At 41.4% G+C, this 26,721-nt stretch overlaps 22 non-coding genes across 22 annotated transcripts; 18 read left to right on the forward strand and 4 right to left on the reverse strand.

The window, feature by feature from the left end:
- The first annotated feature begins 194 nt into the window (after positions 1-194).
- Positions 195-276, forward strand: TRNAS-GCU (transfer RNA serine (anticodon GCU)). Its single transcript has one exon. It is a non-coding gene; the product is annotated as a tRNA-Ser (tRNA).
- A 589-nt stretch (positions 277-865) lies between these two features.
- On the forward strand, positions 866-937 carry TRNAT-UGU (transfer RNA threonine (anticodon UGU)). The gene has a single exon. It is a non-coding gene; the product is annotated as a tRNA-Thr (tRNA).
- A 1,680-nt stretch (positions 938-2,617) lies between these two features.
- TRNAS-GCU (transfer RNA serine (anticodon GCU)) lies at positions 2,618-2,699 on the forward strand. Its single transcript has one exon. It is a non-coding gene; the product is annotated as a tRNA-Ser (tRNA).
- Positions 2,700-3,288: 589 nt separating this feature from the next.
- TRNAT-UGU (transfer RNA threonine (anticodon UGU)) lies at positions 3,289-3,360 on the forward strand. The gene has a single exon. It is a non-coding gene; the product is annotated as a tRNA-Thr (tRNA).
- A 1,680-nt stretch (positions 3,361-5,040) lies between these two features.
- TRNAS-GCU (transfer RNA serine (anticodon GCU)) lies at positions 5,041-5,122 on the forward strand. Its single transcript has one exon. It is a non-coding gene; the product is annotated as a tRNA-Ser (tRNA).
- Positions 5,123-5,711: 589 nt separating this feature from the next.
- On the forward strand, positions 5,712-5,783 carry TRNAT-UGU (transfer RNA threonine (anticodon UGU)). Its single transcript has one exon. It is a non-coding gene; the product is annotated as a tRNA-Thr (tRNA).
- A 1,174-nt stretch (positions 5,784-6,957) lies between these two features.
- TRNAI-UAU (transfer RNA isoleucine (anticodon UAU)) lies at positions 6,958-7,052 on the reverse strand. Its single transcript has 2 exons — positions 7,015-7,052; positions 6,958-6,993 (listed from the first exon to the last, which is right to left on the reverse strand). It is a non-coding gene; the product is annotated as a tRNA-Ile (tRNA).
- A 412-nt stretch (positions 7,053-7,464) lies between these two features.
- Positions 7,465-7,546, forward strand: TRNAS-GCU (transfer RNA serine (anticodon GCU)). Its single transcript has one exon. It is a non-coding gene; the product is annotated as a tRNA-Ser (tRNA).
- A 589-nt stretch (positions 7,547-8,135) lies between these two features.
- On the forward strand, positions 8,136-8,207 carry TRNAT-UGU (transfer RNA threonine (anticodon UGU)). Its single transcript has one exon. It is a non-coding gene; the product is annotated as a tRNA-Thr (tRNA).
- A 1,679-nt stretch (positions 8,208-9,886) lies between these two features.
- On the forward strand, positions 9,887-9,968 carry TRNAS-GCU (transfer RNA serine (anticodon GCU)). The gene has a single exon. It is a non-coding gene; the product is annotated as a tRNA-Ser (tRNA).
- Positions 9,969-10,557: 589 nt separating this feature from the next.
- Positions 10,558-10,629, forward strand: TRNAT-UGU (transfer RNA threonine (anticodon UGU)). Its single transcript has one exon. It is a non-coding gene; the product is annotated as a tRNA-Thr (tRNA).
- A 1,680-nt stretch (positions 10,630-12,309) lies between these two features.
- TRNAS-GCU (transfer RNA serine (anticodon GCU)) lies at positions 12,310-12,391 on the forward strand. The gene has a single exon. It is a non-coding gene; the product is annotated as a tRNA-Ser (tRNA).
- A 589-nt stretch (positions 12,392-12,980) lies between these two features.
- On the forward strand, positions 12,981-13,052 carry TRNAT-UGU (transfer RNA threonine (anticodon UGU)). The gene has a single exon. It is a non-coding gene; the product is annotated as a tRNA-Thr (tRNA).
- Positions 13,053-14,210: 1,158 nt separating this feature from the next.
- On the reverse strand, positions 14,211-14,305 carry TRNAI-UAU (transfer RNA isoleucine (anticodon UAU)). Its single transcript has 2 exons — positions 14,268-14,305; positions 14,211-14,246 (listed from the first exon to the last, which is right to left on the reverse strand). It is a non-coding gene; the product is annotated as a tRNA-Ile (tRNA).
- Positions 14,306-14,717: 412 nt separating this feature from the next.
- On the forward strand, positions 14,718-14,799 carry TRNAS-GCU (transfer RNA serine (anticodon GCU)). The gene has a single exon. It is a non-coding gene; the product is annotated as a tRNA-Ser (tRNA).
- A 589-nt stretch (positions 14,800-15,388) lies between these two features.
- On the forward strand, positions 15,389-15,460 carry TRNAT-UGU (transfer RNA threonine (anticodon UGU)). Its single transcript has one exon. It is a non-coding gene; the product is annotated as a tRNA-Thr (tRNA).
- A 1,174-nt stretch (positions 15,461-16,634) lies between these two features.
- On the reverse strand, positions 16,635-16,729 carry TRNAI-UAU (transfer RNA isoleucine (anticodon UAU)). The gene is made up of 2 exons: positions 16,692-16,729; positions 16,635-16,670 (listed from the first exon to the last, which is right to left on the reverse strand). It is a non-coding gene; the product is annotated as a tRNA-Ile (tRNA).
- A 412-nt stretch (positions 16,730-17,141) lies between these two features.
- TRNAS-GCU (transfer RNA serine (anticodon GCU)) lies at positions 17,142-17,223 on the forward strand. The gene has a single exon. It is a non-coding gene; the product is annotated as a tRNA-Ser (tRNA).
- A 589-nt stretch (positions 17,224-17,812) lies between these two features.
- On the forward strand, positions 17,813-17,884 carry TRNAT-UGU (transfer RNA threonine (anticodon UGU)). Its single transcript has one exon. It is a non-coding gene; the product is annotated as a tRNA-Thr (tRNA).
- Positions 17,885-24,676: 6,792 nt separating this feature from the next.
- TRNAI-UAU (transfer RNA isoleucine (anticodon UAU)) lies at positions 24,677-24,771 on the reverse strand. The gene is made up of 2 exons: positions 24,734-24,771; positions 24,677-24,712 (listed from the first exon to the last, which is right to left on the reverse strand). It is a non-coding gene; the product is annotated as a tRNA-Ile (tRNA).
- Positions 24,772-25,182: 411 nt separating this feature from the next.
- TRNAS-GCU (transfer RNA serine (anticodon GCU)) lies at positions 25,183-25,264 on the forward strand. Its single transcript has one exon. It is a non-coding gene; the product is annotated as a tRNA-Ser (tRNA).
- Positions 25,265-25,853: 589 nt separating this feature from the next.
- On the forward strand, positions 25,854-25,925 carry TRNAT-UGU (transfer RNA threonine (anticodon UGU)). The gene has a single exon. It is a non-coding gene; the product is annotated as a tRNA-Thr (tRNA).
- The last annotated feature ends 796 nt before the right edge of the window (positions 25,926-26,721 follow it).

A 26,721-nucleotide genomic window follows, 5' to 3' on the forward strand; every position in this document is an offset into this window, starting at 1 on the left:
AGTCTAGGGGAATCTTATGAATATTTGTAATTAGCACATAGTAAGAATTTCCCAAAAATGAAATGTAGGTCCCTGATTGGGGGAAGACGTGGAATGTGAGATCTTGCCTCAGCTGTTTTTTTCTTTTTTAGGTACAGTATATTGACACTTCAGTACCTTTTGTGAAGCAAGGTTTCAGATGGGGCTGTAGGGCAGACGAGGTGGCCGAGTGGTTAAGGCGATGGACTGCTAATCCATTGTGCTCTGCACGCGTGGGTTCGAATCCCACCTTCGTCGGTAAGCCATCAGAGTCTCTTTTGATGGCCAGCATTTCTTGTAGTATAATTACACTCTCTTTCAAGACAGAGCCAGGATCCGCTAGATGGGATCATCTGACTGTTCCATTTTAACAAATATGTCAAATAAAGTGAAGTATTTTGTGCGTAATAGAAATTAGATCTTTCATGGAGTTTCCAGAGGATTGCCTTTCACTCACTCCTGGCTTATTAACCAGTTTGGATAAATAGATTGATAAGAAAGCAGCTCTTACTCCTAAAGTTTAGGCCGTCTCAAATGAATGACTGTTAACATATGTCTGCCCCACAGAGACAGATCACTTCTAATAAGTGGGTTCTCTATATGTCACTGATTGCAGACATACTAACTAGAGCTATCGGTATGGTCTTGAATGCGAAAACTCTTATTTTCTCATATGAAAATGTAGTTTTTCATACTTCCAAAAAAAGTGCCTTAAGCATGGTCTTCAATGTGTGCGCGCACGTGGACATTCATATGCAACTACGTTTCCATACAGAGTCTCAAAATCATAGATATATTCATACCTCAGTAAGAATACATGTTGCAATTTACATCCTGCGTGCAGACTGGCCTTGTAGCTCAGTGGCAGAGCACTGGTCTTGTAAACCAGGGGTCATGAGTTCAAGCCTCATCAGGGCCTTTTTACATGAGTCTTTCTGTATGTTGTTTTCAAGTCATTCTTCCCTGGAGTCACACCTTGCTCTAGGATTGCTTATTGCCAAGCTTCCCTTTCCTGCTTTCATATTATCAAGAAAATATCATGAAGATCATTGAATTATAAATTATTGCCTCACCCCTTCCGATCGCCTGACGAACGCCTGACAAACGCCATTCTCACCCTGGCGGGCAAGCCCTGCCGGGCAAAGCCAAATAAGCCATGCATATTTACAGTTCCTTTGAAAGGCAGAGCAAGGACTAGGACCTCTGTTCCGACTGAATCTGCATCCACAGAAAGGATGTTATAAGGCCCTACAAATTTCACCAAGGAGATGTGAAAGTCTTCCCCCATAAAATACTTTTTTTCCCAGATACCCCGGCTCTTAGGCAAATGAGGTTACTCCTCAAAACCCCACCCCCACTCACCATAAATATCCTTCTCTCCTGCTGTCCATTCAAATGATACAAGGTATCTTGTACATAGAGAGAAAGGGAGAATAGGCAGACTTGCTTCAAAGATTTGGTGACTTTGGATGGGTGGGTTGAATGAAGAAGTGAACCTGGTTTCTGGGAAAGGAGTATCGAGATGAAGATGAGGAAAAGTGAACATGGACCACATTCATAGGTTAGAGAAATACATTTAATAGGTTGAATGGTTTTGAAAAGTGAACTTCGAGCAGTAATTGTTGTTTTTTAAACTGCAAAGAAATTAAAAATGAATGTGGGATTGGAGGCACACTCTGAGCAGAAAAGCACCATAAGCTGCTATGGTGCAACTCAAGATGGTGAATAGAACCTTTAATATGATGATGCTCTTCTTTTGCTAGTTTTTTCGAGTCACCTTTTATTGTAAGTAGCTGATACAGCATTTTTTGCAGCTCTTCAGTTTATGGTTATCATGTGAGAACACTGTTTTCATCATATTTATTATTCTACAAATGTATTTTTAAATGCACTGATGTGGTGTTTGCATGAAATGCAAGATGGCACATCATGGAATGTTTAAACTGAGCATCGCGGAGGATATGTGATATTTGGCACCCAGAGGAGTAGGACACGTAGATCCTATAAGAAGTAAAGACTCTCTAGCAAGGGCCGTCCATACTCTGAGTTTAAACTTTACTTTTTGTGAAATGGTTTATGAAAATCAACACGGCTGCTACAGGTGAGGCTCGAACTCACAACCTCGGCATGGCTCAGTGCAAGTACTGCTGTATAAGAACCGCGCGCTAACCGATTGCGCCACTGGAGTTCTCTCTTTTCACATCTCCCCAGGTGAGCCATCTACAGCTGACCAAGTAGATGACAGACACTGCTCCATCATTCACTGTGCAAGATCGACTCACATGCTAGCATGTTATCATGACTATTAAAAATACAGTCCAAACGGAATAGATTCTATAATTGTCCTATAACATATGCTCTGTCTATTCAAACCCCATAGAATTATATCTTGACAGTTCTGACAAAGTCTAGGGGAATCTTATGAATATTTGTAATTAGCACATAGTAAGAATTTCCCAAAAATGAAATGTAGGTCCCTGATTGGGGGAAGACGTGGAATGTGAGATCTTGCCTCAGCTGTTTTTTTCTTTTTTAGGTACAGTATATTGACACTTCAGTACCTTTTGTGAAGCAAGGTTTCAGATGGGGCTGTAGGGCAGACGAGGTGGCCGAGTGGTTAAGGCGATGGACTGCTAATCCATTGTGCTCTGCACGCGTGGGTTCGAATCCCACCTTCGTCGGAAAGCCATCAGAGTCTCTTTTGATGGCCAGCATTTCTTGTAGTATAATTACACTCTCTTTCAAGACAGAGCCAGGATCCGCTAGATGGGATCATCTGACTGTTCCATTTTAACAAATATGTCAAATAAAGTGAAGTATTTTGTGCGTAATAGAAATTAGATCTTTCATGGAGTTTCCAGAGGATTGCCTTTCACTCACTCCTGGCTTATTAACCAGTTTGGATAAATAGATTGATAAGAAAGCAGCTCTTACTCCTAAAGTTTAGGCCGTCTCAAATGAATGACTGTTAACATATGTCTGCCCCACAGAGACAGATCACTTCTAATAAGTGGGTTCTCTATATGTCACTGATTGCAGACATACTAACTAGAGCTATCGGTATGGTCTTGAATGCGAAAACTCTTATTTTCTCATATGAAAATGTAGTTTTTCATACTTCCAAAAAAAGTGCCTTAAGCATGGTCTTCAATGTGTGCGCGCATGTGGACATTCATATGCAACTACGTTTCCATACAGAGTCTCAAAATCATAGATATATTCATACCTCAGTAAGAATACATGTTGCAATTTACATCCTGCGTGCAGACTGGCCTTGTAGCTCAGTGGCAGAGCACTGGTCTTGTAAACCAGGGGTCATGAGTTCAAGCCTCATCAGGGCCTTTTTACATGAGTCTTTCTGTATGTTGTTTTCAAGTCATTCTTCCCTGGAGTCACACCTTGCTTTAGGATTGCTTATTGCCAAGCTTTCCTTTCCTGCTTTCATATTATCAAGAAAATATCATGAAGATCATTGAATTATAAATTATTGCCTCACCCCTTCCGATCGCCTGACGAACGCCTGACAAACGCCATTCTCACCCTGGCGGGCAAGCCCTGCCGGGCAAAGCCAAATAAGCCATGCATATTTACAGTTCCTTTGAAAGGCAGAGCGAGGACTAGGACCTCTGTTCCGACTGAATCTGCATCCACAGAAAGGATGTTATAAGGCCCTACAAATTTCACCAAGGAGATGTGAAAGTCTTCCCCCATAAAATACTTTTTTTCCCAGATACCCCGGCTCTTAGGCAAATGAGGTTACTCCTCAAAACCCCACCCCCACTCACCATAAATATCCTTCTCTCCTGCTGTCCATTCAAATGATACAAGGTATCTTGTACATAGAGAGAAAGGGAGAATAGGCAGACTTGCTTCAAAGATTTGGTGACTTTGGATGGGTGGGTTGAATGAAGAAGTGAACCTGGTTTCTGGGAAAGGAGTATCGAGATGAAGATGAGGAAAAGTGAACATGGACCACATTCATAGGTTAGAGAAATACATTTAATAGGTTGAATGGTTTTGAAAAGTGAACTTCGAGTAGTAATTGTTGTTTTTTAAACTGCAAAGAAATTAAAAATGAATGTGGGATTGGAGGCACACTCTGAGCAGAAAAGCACCATAAGCTGCTATGGTGCAACTCAAGATGGTGAATAGAACCTTTAATATGATGATGCTCTTCTTTTGCTAGTTTTTTCGAGTCACCTTTTATTGTAAGTAGCTGATACAGCATTTTTTGCAGCTCTTCAGTTTATGGTTATCATGTGAGAACACTGTTTTCATCATATTTATTATTCTACAAATGTATTTTTAAATGCACTGATGTGGTGTTTGCATGAAATGCAAGATGGCACATCATGGAATGTTTAAACTGAGCATCGCGGAGGATATGTGATATTTGGCACCCAGAGGAGTAGGACACGTAGATCCTATAAGAAGTAAAGACTCTCTAGCAAGGGCCGTCCATACTCTGATTTTAAACTTTACTTTTTGTGAAATGGTTTGTGAAAATCAACACGGCTGCTACAGGTGAGGCTCGAACTCACAACCTCGGCATGGCTCAGTGCAAGTACTGCTGTATAAGAACCGCGCGCTAACCGATTGCGCCACTGGAGTTCTCTCTTTTCACATCTCCCCAGGTGAGCCATCTACAGCTGACCAAGTAGATGACAGACACTGCTCCATCATTCACTGTGCAAGATCGACTCACATGCTAGCATGTTATCATGACTATTAAAAATACAGTCCAAACGGAATAGATTCTATAATTGTCCTATAACATATGCTCTGTCTATTCAAACCCCATAGAATTATATCTTGACAGTTCTGACAAAGTCTAGGGGAATCTTATGAATATTTGTAATTAGCACATAGTAAGAATTTCCCAAAAATGAAATGTAGGTCCCTGATTGGGGGAAGACGTGGAATGTGAGATCTTGCCTCAGCTGTTTTTTTCTTTTTTAGGTACAGTATATTGACACTTCAGTACCTTTTGTGAAGCAAGGTTTCCGATGGGGCTGTAGGGCAGACGAGGTGGCCGAGTGGTTAAGGCGATGGACTGCTAATCCATTGTGCTCTGCACGCGTGGGTTCGAATCCCACCTTCGTCCGAAAGCCATCAGAGTCTCTTTTGATGGCCAGCATTTCTTGTAGTATAATTACACTCTCTTTCAAGACAGAGCCAGGATCCGCTAGATGGGATCATCTGACTGTTCCATTTTAACAAATATTTCAAATAAAGTGAAGTATTTTGTGCGTAATAGAAATTAGATCTTTCATGGAGTTTCCAGAGGATTGCCTTTCACTCACTCCTGGCTTATTAACCAGTTTGGATAAATAGATTGATAAGAAAGCAGCTCTTACTCCTAAAGTTTAGGCCGTCTCAAATGAATGACTGTTAACATATGTCTGCCCCACAGAGACAGATCACTTCTAATAAGTGGGTTCTCTATATGTCACTGATTGCAGACATACTAACTAGAGCTATCGGTATGGTCTTGAATGCGAAAACTCTTATTTTCTCATATGAAAATGTAGTTTTTCATACTTCCAAAAAAAGTGCCTTAAGCATGGTCTTCAATGTGTGCGCGCACGTGGACATTCATATGCAACTACGTTTCCATACAGAGTCTCAAAATCATAGATATATTCATACCTCAGTAAGAATACATGTTGCAATTTACATCCTGCGTGCAGACTGGCCTTGTAGCTCAGTGGCAGAGCACTGGTCTTGTAAACCAGGGGTCATGAGTTCAAGCCTCATCAGGGCCTTTTTACATGAGTCTTTCTGTATGTTGTTTTCAAGTCATTCTTCCCTGGAGTCACACCTTGCTTTAGGATTGCTTATTGCCAAGCTTCCCTTTCCTGCTTTCATATTATCAAGAAAATATCATGAAGATCATTGAATTATAAATTATTGCCTCACCCCTTCCGATCGCCTGACGAACGCCTGACAAACGCCATTCTCACCCTGGCGGGCAAGCCCTGCCGGGCAAAGCCAAATAAGCCATGCATATTTACAGTTCCTTTGAAAGGCAGAGCGAGGACTAGGACCTCTGTTCCGACTGAATCTGCATCCACAGAAAGGATGTTATAAGGCCCTACAAATTTCACCAAGGAGATGTGAAAGTCTTCCCCCATAAAATACTTTTTTTCCCAGATACCCCGGCTCTTAGGCAAATGAGGTTACTCCTCAAAACCCCACCCCCACTCACCATAAATATCCTTCTCTCCTGCTGTCCATTCAAATGATACAAGGTATCTTGTACATAGAGAGAAAGGGAGAATAGGCAGACTTGCTTCAAAGATTTGGTGACTTTGGATGGGTGGGTTGAATGAAGAAGTGAACCTGGTTTCTGGGAAAGGAGTATCGAGATGAAGATGAGGAAAAGTGAACATGGACCACATTCATAGGTTAGAGAAATACATTTAATAGGTTGAATGGTTTTGAAAAGTGAACTTCGAGCAGTAATTGTTGTTTTTTAAACTGCAAAGAAATTAAAAATGAATGTGGGATTGGAGGCACACTCTGAGCAGAAAAGCACCATAAGCTGCTATGGTGCAACTCAAGATGGTGAATAGAACCTTTAATATGATGATGCTCTTCTTTTGCTAGTTTTTTCGAGTCACCTTTTATTGTAAGTAGCTGATACAGCATTTTTTGCAGCTCTTCAGTTTATGGTTATCATGTGAGAACACTGTTTTCATCATATTTATTATTCTACAAATGTATTTTTAAATGCACTGATGTGGTGTTTGCATGAAATGCAAGATGGCACATCATGGAATGTTTAAACTGAGCATCGCGGAGGATATGTGATATTTGGCACCCAGAGGAGTAGGACACGTAGATCCTATAAGAAGTAAAGACTCTCTAGCAAGGGCCGTCCATACTCTGAGTTTAAACTTTACTTTTTGTGAAATGGTTTATGAAAAACAACACGGCTGCTCCAGGTGAGGCTCGAACTCACAACCTCGGCATGGCTCAGTGCAAGTACTGCTGTATAAGTACCGCGCGCTAACCGATTGCGCCACTGGAGCTCTCTCTTTTCACATCTCCCCAGGTGAGCCATCTACAGCTGACCAAGTAGATGACAGACACTGCTCCATCATTCACTGTGCAAGATCGACTCACATGCTAGCATGTTATCATGACTATTAAAAATACAGTCCAAACGGAATAGATTCTATAATTGTCCTATAACATATGCTCTGTCAATTCAAAACCCCATAGAATTATATCTTGACAGTTCTGACAAAGTCTAGGGGAATCTTATGAATATTTGTAATTAGCACATAGTAAGAATTTCCCAAAAATGAAATGTAGGTCCCTGATTGGGGGAAGACGTGGAATGTGAGATCTTGCCTCAGCTGTTTTTTTCTTTTTTAGGTACAGTATATTGACACTTCAGTACCTTTTGTGAAGCAAGGTTTCAGATGGGGCTGTAGGGCAGACGAGGTGGCCGAGTGGTTAAGGCGATGGACTGCTAATCCATTGTGCTCTGCACGCGTGGGTTCGAATCCCACCTTCGTCGGTAAGCCATCAGAGTCTCTTTTGATGGCCAGCATTTCTTGTAGTATAATTACACTCTCTTTCAAGACAGAGCCAGGATCCGCTAGATGGGATCATCTGACTGTTCCATTTTAACAAATATGTCAAATAAAGTGAAGTATTTTGTGCGTAATAGAAATTAGATCTTTCATGGAGTTTCCAGAGGATTGCCTTTCACTCACTCCTGGCTTATTAACCAGTTTGGATAAATAGATTGATAAGAAAGCAGCTCTTACTCCTAAAGTTTAGGCCGTCTCAAATGAATGACTGTTAACATATGTCTGCCCCACAGAGACAGATCACTTCTAATAAGTGGGTTCTCTATATGTCACTGATTGCAGACATACTAACTAGAGCTATCGGTATGGTCTTGAATGCGAAAACTCTTATTTTCTCATATGAAAATGTAGTTTTTCATACTTCCAAAAAAAGTGCCTTAAGCATGGTCTTCAATGTGTGCGCGCACGTGGACATTCATATGCAACTACGTTTCCATACAGAGTCTCAAAATCATAGATATATTCATACCTCAGTAAGAATACATGTTGCAATTTACATCCTGCGTGCAGACTGGCCTTGTAGCTCAGTGGCAGAGCACTGGTCTTGTAAACCAGGGGTCATGAGTTCAAGCCTCATCAGGGCCTTTTTACATGAGTCTTTCTGTATGTTGTTTTCAAGTCATTCTTCCCTGGAGTCACACCTTGCTCTAGGATTGCTTATTGCCAAGCTTCCCTTTCCTGCTTTCATATTATCAAGAAAATATCATGAAGATCATTGAATTATAAATTATTGCCTCACCCCTTCCGATCGCCTGACGAACGCCTGACAAACGCCATTCTCACCCTGGCGGGCAAGCCCTGCCGGGCAAAGCCAAATAAGCCATGCATATTTACAGTTCCTTTGAAAGGCAGAGCAAGGACTAGGACCTCTGTTCCGACTGAATCTGCATCCACAGAAAGGATGTTATAAGGCCCTACAAATTTCACCAAGGAGATGTGAAAGTCTTCCCCATAAAATACTTTTTTTCCCAGATACCCCGGCTCTTAGGCAAATGAGGTTACTCCTCAAAACCCCACCCCCACTCACCATAAATATCCTTCTCTCCTGCTGTCCATTCAAATGATACAAGGTATCTTGTACATAGAGAGAAAGGGAGAATAGGCAGACTTGCTTCAAAGATTTGGTGACTTTGGATGGGTGGGTTGAATGAAGAAGTGAACCTGGTTTCTGGGAAAGGAGTATCGAGATGAAGATGAGGAAAAGTGAACATGGACCACATTCATAGGTTAGAGAAATACATTTAATAGGTTGAATGGTTTTGAAAAGTGAACTTCGAGCAGTAATTGTTGTTTTTTAAACTGCAAAGAAATTAAAAATGAATGTGGGATTGGAGGCACACTCTGAGCAGAAAAGCACCATAAGCTGCTATGGTGCAACTCAAGATGGTGAATAGAACCTTTAATATGATGATGCTCTTCTTTTGCTAGTTTTTTCGAGTCACCTTTTATTGTAAGTAGCTGATACAGCATTTTTTGCAGCTCTTCAGTTTATGGTTATCATGTGAGAACACTGTTTTCATCATATTTATTATTCTACAAATGTATTTTTAAATGCACTGATGTGGTGTTTGCATGAAATGCAAGATGGCACATCATGGAATGTTTAAACTGAGCATCGCGGAGGATATGTGATATTTGGCACCCAGAGGAGTAGGACACGTAGATCCTATAAGAAGTAAAGACTCTCTAGCAAGGGCCGTCCATACTCTGAGTTTAAACTTTACTTTTTGTGAAATGGTTTATGAAAATCAACACGGCTGCTACAGGTGAGGCTCGAACTCACAACCTCGGCATGGCTCAGTGCAAGTACTGCTGTATAAGAACCGCGCGCTAACCGATTGCGCCACTGGAGTTCTCTCTTTTCACATCTCCCCAGGTGAGCCATCTACAGCTGACCAAGTAGATGACAGACACTGCTCCATCATTCACTGTGCAAGATCGACTCACATGCTAGCATGTTATCATGACTATTAAAAATACAGTCCAAACGGAATAGATTCTATAATTGTCCTATAACATATGCTCTGTCTATTCAAACCCCATAGAATTATATCTTGACAGTTCTGACAAAGTCTAGGGGAATCTTATGAATATTTGTAATTAGCACATAGTAAGAATTTCCCAAAAATGAAATGTAGGTCCCTGATTGGGGGAAGACGTGGAATGTGAGATCTTGCCTCAGCTGTTTTTTTCTTTTTTAGGTACAGTATATTGACACTTCAGTACCTTTTGTGAAGCAAGGTTTCAGATGGGGCTGTAGGGCAGACGAGGTGGCCGAGTGGTTAAGGCGATGGACTGCTAATCCATTGTGCTCTGCACGCGTGGGTTCGAATCCCACCTTCGTCGGAAAGCCATCAGAGTCTCTTTTGATGGCCAGCATTTCTTGTAGTATAATTACACTCTCTTTCAAGACAGAGCCAGGATCCGCTAGATGGGATCATCTGACTGTTCCATTTTAACAAATATGTCAAATAAAGTGAAGTATTTTGTGCGTAATAGAAATTAGATCTTTCATGGAGTTTCCAGAGGATTGCCTTTCACTCACTCCTGGCTTATTAACCAGTTTGGATAAATAGATTGATAAGAAAGCAGCTCTTACTCCTAAAGTTTAGGCCGTCTCAAATGAATGACTGTTAACATATGTCTGCCCCACAGAGACAGATCACTTCTAATAAGTGGGTTCTCTATATGTCACTGATTGCAGACATACTAACTAGAGCTATCGGTATGGTCTTGAATGCGAAAACTCTTATTTTCTCATATGAAAATGTAGTTTTTCATACTTCCAAAAAAAGTGCCTTAAGCATGGTCTTCAATGTGTGCGCGCACGTGGACATTCATATGCAACTACGTTTCCATACAGAGTCTCAAAATCATAGATATATTCATACCTCAGTAAGAATACATGTTGCAATTTACATCCTGCGTGCAGACTGGCCTTGTAGCTCAGTGGCAGAGCACTGGTCTTGTAAACCAGGGGTCATGAGTTCAAGCCTCATCAGGGCCTTTTTACATGAGTCTTTCTGTATGTTGTTTTCAAGTCATTCTTCCCTGGAGTCACACCTTGCTTTAGGATTGCTTATTGCCAAGCTTTCCTTTCCTGCTTTCATATTATCAAGAAAATATCATGAAGATCATTGAATTATAAATTATTGCCTCACCCCTTCCGATCGCCTGACGAACGCCTGACAAACGCCATTCTCACCCTGGCGGGCAAGCCCTGCCGGGCAAAGCCAAATAAGCCATGCATATTTACAGTTCCTTTGAAAGGCAGAGCGAGGACTAGGACCTCTGTTCCGACTGAATCTGCATCCACAGAAAGGATGTTATAAGGCCCTACAAATTTCACCAAGGAGATGTGAAAGTCTTCCCCCATAAAATACTTTTTTTCCCAGATACCCCGGCTCTTAGGCAAATGAGGTTACTCCTCAAAACCCCACCCCCACTCACCATAAATATCCTTCTCTCCTGCTGTCCATTCAAATGATACAAGGTATCTTGTACATAGAGAGAAAGGGAGAATAGGCAGACTTGCTTCAAAGATTTGGTGACTTTGGATGGGTGGGTTGAATGAAGAAGTGAACCTGGTTTCTGGGAAAGGAGTATCGAGATGAAGATGAGGAAAAGTGAACATGGACCACATTCATAGGTTAGAGAAATACATTTAATAGGTTGAATGGTTTTGAAAAGTGAACTTCGAGCAGTAATTGTTGTTTTTTAAACTGCAAAGAAATTAAAAATGAATGTGGGATTGGAGGCACACTCTGAGCAGAAAAGCACCATAAGCTGCTATGGTGCAACTCAAGATGGTGAATAGAACCTTTAATATGATGATGCTCTTCTTTTGCTAGTTTTTTCGAGTCACCTTTTATTGTAAGTAGCTGATACAGCATTTTTTGCAGCTCTTCAGTTTATGGTTATCATGTGAGAACACTGTTTTCATCATATTTATTATTCTACAAATGTATTTTTAAATGCACTGATGTGGTGTTTGCATGAAATGCAAGATGGCACATCATGGAATGTTTAAACTGAGCATCGCGGAGGATATGTGATATTTGGCACCCAGAGGAGTAGGACACGTAGATCCTATAAGAAGTAAAGACTCTCTAGCAAGGGCCGTCCATACTCTGATTTTAAACTTTACTTTTTGTGAAATGGTTTATGAAAATCAACACGGCTGCTACAGGTGAGGCTCGAACTCACAACCTCGGCATGGCTCAGTGCAAGTACTGCTGTATAAGAACCGCGCGCTAACCGATTGCGCCACTGGAGTTCTCTCTTTTCACATCTCCCCAGGTGAGCCATCTACAGCTGACCAAGTAGATGACAGACACTGCTCCATCATTCACTGTGCAAGATCGACTCACATGCTAGCATGTTATCATGACTATTAAAAATACAGTCCAAACGGAATAGATTCTATAATTGTCCTATAACATATGCTCTGTCTATTCAAACCCCATAGAATTATATCTTGACAGTTCTGACAAAGTCTAGGGGAATCTTATGAATATTTGTAATTAGCACATAGTAAGAATTTCCCAAAAATGAAATGTAGGTCCCTGATTGGGGGAAGACGTGGAATGTGAGATCTTTCCTCAGCTGTTTTTTTCTTTTTTAGGTACAGTATATTGACACTTCAGTACCTTTTGTGAAGCAAGGTTTCAGATGGGGCTGTAGGGCAGACGAGGTGGCCGAGTGGTTAAGGCGATGGACTGCTAATCCATTGTGCTCTGCACGCGTGGGTTCGAATCCCACCTTCGTCGGAAAGCCATCAGAGTCTCTTTTGATGGCCAGCATTTCTTGTAGTATAATTACACTCTCTTTCAAGACAGAGCCAGGATCCGCTAGATGGGATCATCTGACTGTTCCATTTTAACAAATATTTCAAATAAAGTGAAGTATTTTGTGCGTAATAGAAATTAGATCTTTCATGGAGTTTCCAGAGGATTGCCTTTCACTCACTCCTGGCTTATTAACCAGTTTGGATAAATAGATTGATAAGAAAGCAGCTCTTACTCCTAAAGTTTAGGCCGTCTCAAATGAATGACTGTTAACATATGTCTGCCCCACAGAGACAGATCACTTCTAATAAGTGGGTTCTCTATATGTCACTGATTGCAGACATACTAACTAGAGCTATCGGTATGGTCTTGAATGCGAAAACTCTTATTTTCTCATATGAAAATGTAGTTTTTCATACTTCCAAAAAAAGTGCCTTAAGCATGGTCTTCAATGTGTGCGCGCACGTGGACATTCATATGCAACTACGTTTCCATACAGAGTCTCAAAATCATAGATATATTCATACCTCAGTAAGAATACATGTTGCAATTTACATCCTGCGTGCAGACTGGCCTTGTAGCTCAGTGGCAGAGCACTGGTCTTGTAAACCAGGGGTCATGAGTTCAAGCCTCATCAGGGCCTTTTTACATGAGTCTTTCTGTATGTTGTTTTCAAGTCATTCTTCCCTGGAGTCACACCTTGCTTTAGGATTGCTTATTGCCAAGCTTCCCTTTCCTGCTTTCATATTATCAAGAAAATATCATGAAGATCATTGAATTATAAATTATTGCCTCACCCCTTCCGATCGCCTGACGAACGCCTGACAAACGCCATTCTCACCCTGGCGGGCAAGCCCTGCCGGGCAAAGCCAAATAAGCCATGCAGAAAGGCAGAGCGAGGACTAGGACCTCTGTTCCGACTGAATCTGCATCCACAGAAAGGATGTTATAAGGCCCTACAAATTTCACCAAGGAGATGTGAAAGTCTTCCCCCATAAAATACTTTTTTTCCCAGATACCCCGGCTCTTAGGCAAATGAGGTTACTCCTCAAAACCCCACCCCCACTCACCATAAATATCCTTCTCTCCTGCTGTCCATTCAAATGATACAAGGTATCTTGTACATAGAGAGAAAGGGAGAATAGGCAGACTTGCTTCAAAGATTTGGTGACTTTGGATGGGTGGGTTGAATGAAGAAGTGAACCTGGTTTCTGGGAAAGGAGTATCGAGATGAAGATGAGGAAAAGTGAACATGGACCACATTCATAGGTTAGAGAAATACATTTAATAGGTTGAATGGTTTTGAAAAGTGAACTTCGAGCAGTAATTGTTGTTTTTTAAACTGCAAAGAAATTAAAAATGAATGTGGGATTGGAGGCACACTCTGAGCAGAAAAGCACCATAAGCTGCTATGGTGCAACTCAAGATGGTGAATAGAACCTTTAATATGATGATGCTCTTCTTTTGCTAGTTTTTTCGAGTCACCTTTTATTGTAAGTAGCTGATACAGCATTTTTTGCAGCTCTTCAGTTTATGGTTATCATGTGAGAACACTGTTTTCATCATATTTATTATTCTACAAATGTATTTTTAAATGCACTGATGTGGTGTTTGCATGAAATGCAAGATGGCACATCATGGAATGTTTAAACTGAGCATCGCGGAGGATATGTGATATTTGGCACCCAGAGGAGTAGGACACGTAGATCCTATAAGAAGTAAAGACTCTCTAGCAAGGGCCGTCCATACTCTGAGTTTAAACTTTACTTTTTGTGAAATGGTTTATGAAAAACAACACGGCTGCTCCAGGTGAGGCTCGAACTCACAACCTCGGCATGGCTCAGTGCAAGTACTGCTGTATAAGTACCGCGCGCTAACCGATTGCGCCACTGGAGCTCTCTCTTTTCACATCTCCCCAGGTGAGCCATCTACAGCTGACCAAGTAGATGACAGACACTGCTCCATCATTCACTGTGCAAGATCGACTCACATGCTAGCATGTTATCATGACTATTAAAAATACAGTCCAAACGGAATAGATTCTATATTTGTTCTATAACATATGCTCTGTCTATTCAAAACCCCATAGAATTAGATCTTGACAGTTCTGACAAAGTCTAGGGGAATCTTATGAATATTTGTAATTAGCACATAGTAAGAATTTCCCAAAAATGAAATGTAGGTCCCTGATTGGGGGAAGACGTGGAATGTGAGATCTTGCCTCAGCTGTTTTTTTCTTTTTTAGGTACAGTATATTGACACTTCAGTACCTTTTGTGAAGCAAGGTTTCAGATGGGGCTGTAGGGCAGACGAGGTGGCCGAGTGGTTAAGGCGATGGACTGCTAATCCATTGTGCTCTGCACGCGTGGGTTCGAATCCCACCTTCGTCGGAAAGCCATCAGGGTCTCTTTTGATGGCCAGCATTTCTTGTAGTATAATTACACTCTCTTTCAAGACAGAGCCAGGATCCGCTAGATGGGATCATCTGACTGTTCCATTTGAACAAATATGTCAAATAAAGTGAAGTATTTTGTGCGTAATAGAAATTAGATCTTTCATGGAGTTTCCAGAGGATTGCCTTTCACTCACTCCTGGCTTATTAACCAGTTTGGATAAATAGATTGATAAGAAAGCAGCTCTTACTCCTAAAGTTTAGGCCGTCTCAAATGAATGACTGTTAACATATGTCTGCCCCACAGAGACAGATCACTTCTAATAAGTGGGTTCTCTATATGTCACTGATTGCAGACATACTAACTAGAGCTATCGGTATGGTCTTGAATGCGAAAACTCTTATTTTCTCATATGAAAATGTAGTTTTTCATACTTCCAAAAAAAGTGCCTTAAGCATGGTCTTCAATGTGTGCGCGCACGTGGACATTCATATGCAACTACGTTTCCATACAGAGTCTCAAAATCATAGATATATTCATACCTCAGTAAGAATACATGTTGCAATTTACATCCTGCGTGCAGACTGGCCTTGTAGCTCAGTGGCAGAGCACTGGTCTTGTAAACCAGGGGTCATGAGTTCAAGCCTCATCAGGGCCTTTTTACATGAGTCTTTCTGTATGTTGTTTTCAAGTCATTCTTCCCTGGAGTCACACCTTGCTTTAGGATTGCTTATTGCCAAGCTTCCCTTTCCTGCTTTCATATTATCAAGAAAATATCATGAAGATCATTGAATTATAAATTATTGCCTCACCCCTTCCGATCGCCTGACGAACGCCTGACAAACGCCATTCTCACCCTGGCGGGCAAGCCATGCCGGGCAAAGCCAAATAAGCCATGCATATTTACAGTTCCTTTGAAAGGCAGAGCGAGGACTAGGACCTCTGTTCCGACTGAATCTGCATCCACAGAAAGGATGTTATAAGGCCCTACAAATTTCACCAAGGAGATGTGAAAGTCTTCCCCCATAAAATACTTTTTTTCCCAGATACCCCGGCTCTTAGGCAAATGAGGTTACTCCTCAAAACCCCACCCCCACTCACCATAAATATCCTTCTCTCCTGCTGTCCATTCAAATGATACAAGGTATCTTGTACATAGAGAGAAAGGGAGAATAGGCAGACTTGCTTCAAAGATTTGGTGACTTTGGATGGGTGGGTTGAATGAAGAAGTGAACCTGGTTTCTGGGAAAGGAGTATCGAGATGAAGATGAGGAAAAGTGAACATGGACCACATTCATAGGTTAGAGAAATACATTTAATAGGTTGAATGGTTTTTAAAAGTGAACTTCGAGCAGTAATTGTTGTTTTTTAAACTGCAAAGAAATTAAAAATGAATGTGGGATTGGAGGCACACTCTGAGCAGAAAAGCACCATAAGCTGCTATGGTGCAACTCAAGATGGTGAATAGAACCTTTAATATGATGATGCTCTTCTTTTGCTAGTTTTTTCGAGTCACCTTTTATTGTAAGTAGCTGATACAGCATTTTTTGCAGCTCTTCAGTTTATGGTTATCATGTGAGAACACTGTTTTCATCATATTTATTATTCTACAAATGTATTTTTAAATGCACTGATGTGGTGTTTGCATGAAATGCAAGATGGCACATCATGGAATGTTTAAACTGAGCATCGCGGAGGATATGTGATATTTGGCACCCAGAGGAGTAGGACACGTAGATCCTATAAGAAGTAAAGACTCTCTAGCAAGGGCCGTCAATACTCTGAGTTTAAACTTTACTTTTTGTGAAATGGTTTATGAAAAACAATACGGCTGTTCCAGGTGAGGCTCGAACTCACAACCTCGGCATGGCTCAGTGCAAGTACTGCTGTATAAGTACCGCGCGCTAACCGATTGCGCCACTGGAGCTCTCTCTTTTCACATCTCCCCAGGTGAGCCATCTACAGCTGACCAAGTAGATGACAGACACTGCTCCATCATTCACTGTGCAAGATCGACTCACATGCTAGCATGTTATCATGACTATTAAAAATACAGTCCAAACGGAATAGATTCTATAATTGTCCTATAACATATGCTCTGTCTATTCAAAACCCCATAGAATTATATCTTGACAGTTCTGACAAAGTCTAGGGGAATCTTATGAATATTTGTAATTAGCACATAGTAAGAATTTCCCAAAAATGAAATGTAGGTCCCTGATTGGGGGAAGACGTGGAATGTGAGATCTTGCCTCAGCTGTTTTTTTCTTTTTTAGGTACAGTATATTGACACTTCAGTACCTTTTGTGAAGCAAGGTTTCAGATGGGCCTGTAGGGCAGACGAGGTGGCCGAGTGGTTAAGGCGATGGACTGCTAATCCATTGTGCTCTGCACGCGTGGGTTCGAATCCCACCTTCGTCGGAAAGCCATCAGAGTCTCTTTTGATGGCCAGCATTTCTTGAAGTATAATTACACTCTCTTTCAAGACAGAGCCAGGATCCGCTAGATGGGATCATCTGACTGTTCCATTTTAACAAATATGTCAAATAAAGTGAAGTATTTTGTGCGTAATAGAAATTAGATCTTTCATGGAGTTTCCAGAGGATTGCCTTTCACTCACTCCTGGCTTATTAACCAGTTTGGATAAATAGATTGATAAGAAAGCAGCTCTTACTCCTAAAGTTTAGGCCGTCTCAAATGAATGACTGTTAACATATGTCTGCCCCACAGAGACAGATCACTTCTAATAAGTGGGTTCTCTATATGTCACTGATTGCAGACATACTAACTAGAGCTATCGGTATGGTCTTGAATGCGAAAACTCTTATTTTCTCATATGAAAATGTAGTTTTTCATACTTCCAAAAAAAGTGCCTTAAGCATGGTCTTCAATGTGTGCGCGCACGTGGACATTCATATGCAACTACGTTTCCATACAGAGTCTCAAAATCATAGATATATTCATACCTCAGTAAGAATACATGTTGCAATTTACATCCTGCGTGCAGACTGGCCTTGTAGCTCAGTGGCAGAGCACTGGTCTTGTAAACCAGGGGTCATGAGTTCAAGCCTCATCAGGGCCTTTTTACATGAGTCTTTCTGTATGTTGTTTTCAAGTCATTCTTCCCTGGAGTCACACCTTGCTTTAGGATTGCTTATTGCCAAGCTTCCCTTTCCTGCTTTCATATTATCAAGAAAATATCATGAAGATCATTGAATTATAAATTATTGCCTCGGGGGCGTGGCTTGGATGCCGCGCAAGATGGCCGGCTAGGTACGGAGCTCCGCCGCATCGACCACCTCACTGCGTTTTTTCCCGATGTAAACGGGACCGCTACTGAGCACCGTTGCCGGATTTGGCTGGCGGAACACTAGCAAAATCGGCGGAGCAGCTTTTCATCGCTTGTGGAGCCGTTTTCGCCCCTCTCCGCGATGAATTCCCTGCCCCTCACGGAGCCGCCATTTTGAAGCTCTTTCGAGCATCGGAGCCTCTGCTCACAGGAGCTGTCACTACACGACGTACCACTGGACACCAATGAACTTTCAGACACCGACTTCACTTCAGGGGTGAGACTTATATATATTGTGCAAGACACCTTTACTGCGTTTTTTCTCTCCTCCTCCACATTAGAGGAAACGTCCAAATACGCAGTTTTACGGCGCTTCACCCCTGACAACTGGATGTTTCCCGCCCTAACATGCTCACTGCTCTGAAATACTTTTTATCCTAAATTTCCTCCTCATGGCGCTATGATAACAACGTTCTCTGAGACTTTTTGCCCGTTTCTCCTGCGCCTCAGCTACTTCAGGATGCTCCTTCCTGTGCTTCCATTTTAGTCATTCTCCCCTTTTTTGTACTCGTTATTTAGCATACTCTAATTCTCTGTCGCCTTTTCCACTGAGTTACGTCTGAGTGCTTCTCCCTCTCTTTGGAGATATTTCTGGAACATTTCACATGCACCTTTAGTCTTCTCACAGGGAATTGAGACTATATTGTCGCACGTTCATTCCTTTCTATGGTCAACTTACGCAAACCTAAATTTGTCTTCATACCATCGAGGAGTACTTCAGGTGCATCTTCATCTGGTACTAATAGAGCCACTGTGTCTGCGAAAATGACGACTCCAAAATCATCATTGGCTCATACTAACACCAGTAAGTCTTCCCCACCCGCTCCGGCGGGCAAGCGCCTCAAGCAAAATTCTCCTACGCCAGAAGACAATCCTTCTCATTCTTCTATTGACCAAATTCTAGAGGAATTGCGTGCGCTGCGCCCATTTATTGAAAAGACGAGTACAGATATGCAGCTTTTAAAAGATAAATGGGAAAATATGGATGCCCGTCTCTCTACTGTTGAACAGCACCTTCCTAAAGTTCAGTCCAACACACAACGTATAGACTCTTTAGAAAAAACGGTCCTCTCACTCCAAAAGCATACAGAGGATTTGGAAAATCGAAATAGGAGGAATAACCTCCGTATTTACAATTTGCCGGAAAATCTTGAGGGGGATAATCCAGTAACTTTCTTCACCACTTTCTTGTCGAAACTTCTGGACCTACCACCTTCCACCTCCATTAGTATACAAAGAGCCCATAGACTAGGTGCCAGAACGGGCTCCTCCTCAAAACCTCGTGGAGTCATTATTTTATTTCTGAAATACACAGATCTTTTATTGATTCTCTCAGCCGCGAGGAGTAAAAGACAAGTGTCTTGGCAAGGTCAACGAGTATATCTATCTCAAGATGTCTCTAATGTCACCGCCTCCAGACGTAAAGAATTTCTGGCTATGCGTCCCTCTCTGCGCGCCTTGGGAGCAAGATATGGCTTGTTTCATCCTTGTACTCTCAGAGTCACCTATCGAGAAAAGACTTGGTCATTTCAGGAACCTGGAGAATTAAGGAACTTTCTTCTTCTACACAGTGGAGAAGGGATGGACGCCTCCTCTTCTGCTTCGACCAGTGGCTGAAATTGGACTTTTATTGTTTAACTTGTTTGTCTTCCTAATGGCTTGTCTTTGACTTTGTGTATTCTCCTTACTTCTCATCTCAGTTCTTACACTCTCTATTCGTATCTCTTCTCTCCTTTATCTGTTTCTGGCATCTCCTATATATCCCTCTTTTTTCTTTTTCTACTCTCTGGACTTCTATTTTTACGTCTACATGTTATGTATGTTAACATTTTTCCCTTTTTTCCTCCCCAGACGGATATGTATCGGATACTCCTCTCAACACCTTGTCCCATTCCATGTTCCTTTTGTGCGGTCTCGATGTGGTTCTCCTCCTGATCCTGGTCCGTACGTCTTGTAAAGCATCATCACCTCCCCACCTTCCCCATGTGTATTTTTTTTTCTCTTTCAGGTATGTTTAACGCAGTCATCCTTCTGGATTTGTACTGTCTTCTATGCATTCTCTCTTCTCTTCCTTCTTCCTTCCCCACTGGTCTCCCTTCCCTTTTCCCATCCCTCCCCTTCTCCCTTTTCCTTTTTCTTCTCCCTTTTCTACCTGTTCTTCCTTCTTCCTTTTTGAAGAGTTTTATGGTTAATACTTCTATACAGTTTGAATTATTATTACATGTACAGTATGTTTTTGCAAATCTTGATTTAGATCAGTTTAGTAAGCTTTCACCTTCAAAGTTGTTTCATGGAATGTGAAAGGATTTAATCACCCTATCAAAAGGCAAAGAGTACTCTCCCACCTTTCCTCTTACAATCCAGATATCGTCCTTATCCAAGAAACTCACCTATCTGACATCGAATCTTTAAAGCTAAAGCGATTATGGGTTGGAACTGTTTTATTTTCTTCTGCTTCCCAAAAAAAGAATGGAGTAGCCATTTTGATTCATAAGCGTCTCCAGTGTAAAGTAGTTCTAGAAGAAAAGGATGACGAGGGACGCTGGGTCTTAGCTAAACTACTAATTAACAATATCCCACTTACGATACTCAATGTTTACGGTCCCACATGTTTTGACTCCTCTTTTTGGCCCTCCATTACAGCAAAATGTATTCAGCGTAAAGATGATGCTTTTCTATTGGGTGGAGACTGTAACCAGATCATTGACCCATTTTTAGACCGAAGATCCTCTGTTCGTTTTTCTCCTCATAAACCTCATAAACAATTCCTTGACACTATCACCCAAACTCATTTGGTAGATTCATGGAGACTCACTCACCCAGACGTTATGGATTTTTCCTTCTTCTCTCCTCCTCATGCTTCCTTCTCCCGCTTAGACTATATCTTTCTCTCTTCATCTCTTTCTCAACACCTTATTTCTTCCTCTATTGAACCGATTGTTATCTCTGACCATGCTCCTATTATTACTGTTTTTGACCTTCTTCCTCCTACTCCTAAATCTTCTCGCTGGCGCTTCAACCCTTCTCTTCTTACTGATCCTCTTTTTTCCTCCTCTTTTCGTGCTTTTGCTTCTGAATTTTTTCATCTTAACTCTACGCCTGATACCCCACCTCATACTCTTTGGGATTCCTTCAAGGCCACAGCCCGAGGTTTTATTATTGATTTTGTCTCTAAAAAAAAGAAAAAATTCCTTCAAAAGCGTAAAGTCACCCTTGCACATATTAAATCTCTGGAACATCAATTCTATACTTCCTCTGATAAGATTATGTCTCCTGAATTGCTTAAGGCTAAGATTGCCTTTAACAAACTTACCACAGACTCTGCCTCCTCTTTTCTTCTCCGGAGCAGCGCGCGATTTTATGGAGGTAGAAATAAATCAGGTAAACTGTTAGCTAATTATTTAAAATCTCGTAAAGAACGTACTAATATTGATTCTATTTATTCCCCCTCTAATGTACTTCTTCATACCAATGCAGAAATTTTGGAACAATTCCACTCTTTTTATGAAACTTTATATACTCCGGAAAACCCTCCCACCCCAGAGCTTATTCAATCCTACTTTGACAACATACCTCAACCAGATACTTCCCACCTTAATATTTCGGCTGTTGATTCTGACCTTACGATTTCGGAACTGTCCTCTGCTCTATCCTCCCTCACTAAGGGGAAAACCCCAGGACCGGACGGCTTCCCAGTTGAATTCTACCTACATTTCTCAGACCTTCTTTTACCCCACCTTCTATCTCTATTTCAGTCTTTTTGTTCTACTGGATCAGCCCAAGGCTCTTTTCAGGACGCTACCATATGCCTTATCCCTAAAGATGGTAGAGACCCTAAGTTCTGTAAAAATTATCGACCTATATCTCTAGTTAATGTTGACTATAAAATTTTTGCGAAACTATTAGCCCTTCGCCTTGACCCGCTCCTACCACATCTTATAGGGAAAGAACAATGCGGCTTTGTTAAGGGCCGCTTGACCTCGGATAACTCTAGACTCTTTCTTAATGTTTTAAGTAAAGCCCCTTCACTATCGATTCCCCTTGCAGCCATTTCAGTAGATGCTGAGAAAGCCTTTGACCGGGTTGACTGGTCTTTTCTTCTGGCCTCCTTAAAATGGCACGGCTTTAACCCTAAATTCATATCTTATATTTCTTTGATATATTCTATGCCCAAAGCGTCTGTTCTCGTTAATGGTCAACTCACTTCCCCATTCACACTTCAACGTGGTGTTCGTCAGGGCTGTCCCTTATCACCTCTTTTATTTATTTTAGCGCTTGAACCTTTCCTTACCTCCATACGCAATAATCCATCCATCTCTGGCTTCCCGTACGGTAAACGTCATCTTAAGTTGTCTGCATATGCTGACGATATTCTTTTATTTATTTCTGACCCGCCTACCTCAGTCCCCGCATTACTAAACGAATTTCAGAAATTCTCCTTGGTCTCCGGTTACAAAATAAACTCGGACAAAACAGAGATTCTTCCTTTAACCAAACTTTGTCTCCCCCACTTTTTCACGGCTACTGGCTTTGCTTGGAATTCTACAAAAATTAAATATCTCGGCGTTCTTTTTTCTAGCTCTATATCCTCCTCCATTCAACTCAACATGAATGCAGTCATATCTAGGATAGACTCATTACTCACCTCTTGGAATCCACTATTTCTTTCCTGGTGGGGCCGTCTTGACTCCATCAGAATGATGATTGCCCCTATTTTGATCTACTTATTATCCATGCTCCCACTTCGTATCCCAAACTCCTATTTCCGTCGCATTGATTCTACGTTGTCCAAATTTCTTTGGAAGCAGAAAAAAGCCCGCATATCGCTTTCCAACTTACGTAAATCTAAACTTAATGGTGGTACCAACTTTCCAGACTTTCGCCTCTATCATAAGTCCTTTTCCCTTCGACAGGCTTCCCGCTGGTTATCTCAGGAACCCTCCCCTTTTTCTCCCCTCTGGCTTTGTGTTGAACAGGAACTACTGCTTCCGTACTCTTTCCAAGAAGTAATTCGTTTTACCTCTAAAGCCCCATGCCTTAATCCCCTTTTATTCAAGCATACTTCTTCTCTTCTGCGCCCTTTAGTTTCACCTTCCTCAGTAACGCAGGAATCCTTCCTACTATTGCCTATATGGTACAATTCACTTCTATTAATTAATTTAGCTTTATATTGACCTTCTTCATACTTCTTTTTCATTCATGCAATTACTCATATGATGGTCTTTTACTGTACTTTTTGATTGCCATTGACTGTATTTCCTATTATTGCTTACCCATCCTCTACGATCAATACCATGTTTTTGTTTTCTTCTCTCCTCCCTTCCCCCCCCTCCTTCCCTCCCCATCATTTAAAATGCTTTGTTTTTCATTGTGATATTGGCTGCTTCTACTTTCTTTGTCCCATCTTATACCTTTGTTCTCATATTGGCTGATGTCACCTTATTGTAATACTTATTTTTCTCTAATAAAGCTTTCAAACATAAAAAAAATAAATTATTGCCTCACCCCTTCCGATCGCCTGACGAACGCCTGACAAACGCCATTCTCACCCTGGCGGGCAAGCCCTGCCGGGCAAAGCCAAATAAGCCATGCATATTTACAGTTCCTTTGAAAGGCAGAGCGAGGACTAGGACCTCTGTTCCGACTGAATCTGCATCCACAGAAAGGATGTTATAAGGCCCTACAAATTTCACCAAGGAGATGTGAAAGTCTTCCCCCATAAAATACTTTTTTTCCCAGATACCCCGGCTCTTAGGCAAATGAGGTTACTCCTCAAAACCCCACCCCCACTCACCATAAATATCCTTCTCTCCTGCTGTCCATTCAAATGATACAAGGTATCTTGTACATAGAGAGAAAGGGAGAATAGGCAGACTTGCTTCAAAGATTTGGTGACTTTGGATGGGTGGGTTGAATGAAGAAGTGAACCTGGTTTCTGGGAAAGGAGTATCGAGATGAAGATGAGGAAAAGTGAACATGGACCACATTCATAGGTTAGAGAAATACATTTAATAGGTTGAATGGTTTTGAAAAGTGAACTTCGAGCAGTAATTGTTGTTTTTTAAACTGCAAAGAAATTAAAAATGAATGTGGGATTGGAGGCACACTCTGAGCAGAAAAGCACCATAAGCTGCTATGGTGCAACTCAAGATGGTGAATAGAACCTTTAATATGATGATGCTCTTCTTTTGCTAGTTTTTTCGAGTCACCTTTTATTGTAAGTAGCTGATACAGCATTTTTTGCAGCTCTTCAGTTTATGGTTATCATGTGAGAACACTGTTTTCATCATATTTATTATTCTACAAATGTATTTTTAAATGCACTGATGTGGTGTTTGCATGAAATGCAAGATGGCACATCATGGAATGTTTAAACTGAGCATCGCGGAGGATATGTGATATTTGGCACCCAGAGGAGTAGGACACGTAGATCCTATAAGAAGTAAAGACTCTCTAGCAAGGGCCGTCCATACTCTGAGTTTAAACTTTACTTTTTGTGAAATGGTTTATGAAAAACAACACGGCTGCTCCAGGTGAGGCTCGAACTCACAACCTCGGCATGGCTCAGCGCAAGTACTGCTGTATAAGTACCGCACGCTAACCGATTGCGCCACTGGAGCTCTCTCTTTTCACATCTCCCCAGGTGAGCCATCTACAGCTGACCAAGTAGATGACAGACACTGCTCCATCATTCACTGTGCAAGATCGACTCACATGCTAGCATGTTATCATGACTATTAAAAATACAGTCCAAACGGAATAGATTCTATAATTGTCCTATAACATATGCTCTGTCTATTCAAACCCCATAGAATTAGATCTTGACAGTTCTGACAAAGTCTAGGGGAATCTTATGAATATTTGTAATTAGCACATAGTAAGAATTTCCCAAAAATGAAATGTAGGTCCCTGATTGGGGGAAGACGTGGAATGTGAGATCTTTCCTCAGCTGTTTTTTTCTTTTTTAGGTACAGTATATTGACACTTCAGTACCTTTTGTGAAGCAAGGTTTCAGATGGGGCTGTAGGGCAGACGAGGTGGCCGAGTGGTTAAGGCGATGGACTGCTAATCCATTGTGCTCTGCACGCGTGGGTTCGAATCCCACCTTCGTCGGAAAGCCATCAGGGTCTCTTTTGATGGCCAGCATTTCTTGTAGTATAATTACACTCTCTTTCAAGACAGAGCCAGGATCCGCTAGATGGGATCATCTGACTGTTCCATTTTAACAAATATTTCAAATAAAGTGAAGTATTTTGTGCGTAATAGAAATTAGATCTTTCATGGAGTTTCCAGAGGATTGCCTTTCACTCACTCCTGGCTTATTAACCAGTTTGGATAAATAGATTGATAAGAAAGCAGCTCTTACTCCTAAAGTTTAGGCCGTCTCAAATGAATGACTGTTAACATATGTCTGCCCCACAGAGACAGATCACTTCTAATAAGTGGGTTCTCTATATGTCACTGATTGCAGACATACTAACTAGAGCTATCGGTATGGTCTTGAATGCGAAAACTCTTATTTTCTCATATGAAAATGTAGTTTTTCATACTTCCAAAAAAAGTGCCTTAAGCATGGTCTTCAATGTGTGCGCGCACGTGGACATTCATATGCAACTACGTTTCCATACAGAGTCTCAAAATCATAGATATATTCATACCTCAGTAAGAATACATGTTGCAATTTACATCCTGCGTGCAGACTGGCCTTGTAGCTCAGTGGCAGAGCACTGGTCTTGTAAACCAGGGGTCATGAGTTCAAGCCTCATCAGGGCCTTTTTACATGAGTCTTTCTGTATGTTGTTTTCAAGTCATTCTTCCCTGGAGTCACACCTTGCTTTAGGATTGCTTATTGCCAAGCTTCCCTTTCCTGCTTTCATATTATCAAGAAAATATCATGAAGATCATTGAATTATAAATTATTGCCTCACCCCTTCCGATCGCCTGACGAACGCCTGACAAACGCCATTCTCACCCTGGCGGGCAAGCCCTGCCGGGCAAAGCCAAATAAGCCATGCAGAAAGGCAGAGCGAGGACTAGGACCTCTGTTCCGACTGAATCTGCATCCACAGAAAGGATGTTATAAGGCCCTACAAATTTCACCAAGGAGATGTGAAAGTCTTCCCCCATAAAATACTTTTTTTCCCAGATACCCCGGCTCTTAGGCAAATGAGGTTACTCCTCAAAACCCCACCCCCACTCACCATAAATATCCTTCTCTCCTGCTGTCCATTCAAATGATACAAGGTATCTTGTACATAGAGAGAAAGGGAGAATAGGCAGACTTGCTTCAAAGATTTGGTGACTTTGGATGGGTGGGTTGAATGAAGAAGTGAACCTGGTTTCTGGGAAAGGAGTATCGAGATGAAGATGAGGAAAAGTGAACATGGACCACATTCATAGGTTAGAGAAATACATTTAATAGGTTGAATGGTTTTGAAAAGTGAACTTCGAGCAGTAATTGTTGTTTTTTAAACTGCAAAGAAATTAAAAATGAATGTGGGATTGGAGGCACACTCTGAGCAGAAAAGCACCATAAGCTGCTATGGTGCAACTCAAGATGGTGAATAGAA

This window comes from Triturus cristatus, chromosome 12, assembly GCF_964204655.1.
Source record: "Triturus cristatus chromosome 12, aTriCri1.1, whole genome shotgun sequence".
NCBI lineage: Eukaryota > Metazoa > Chordata > Amphibia > Caudata > Salamandridae > Triturus > Triturus cristatus.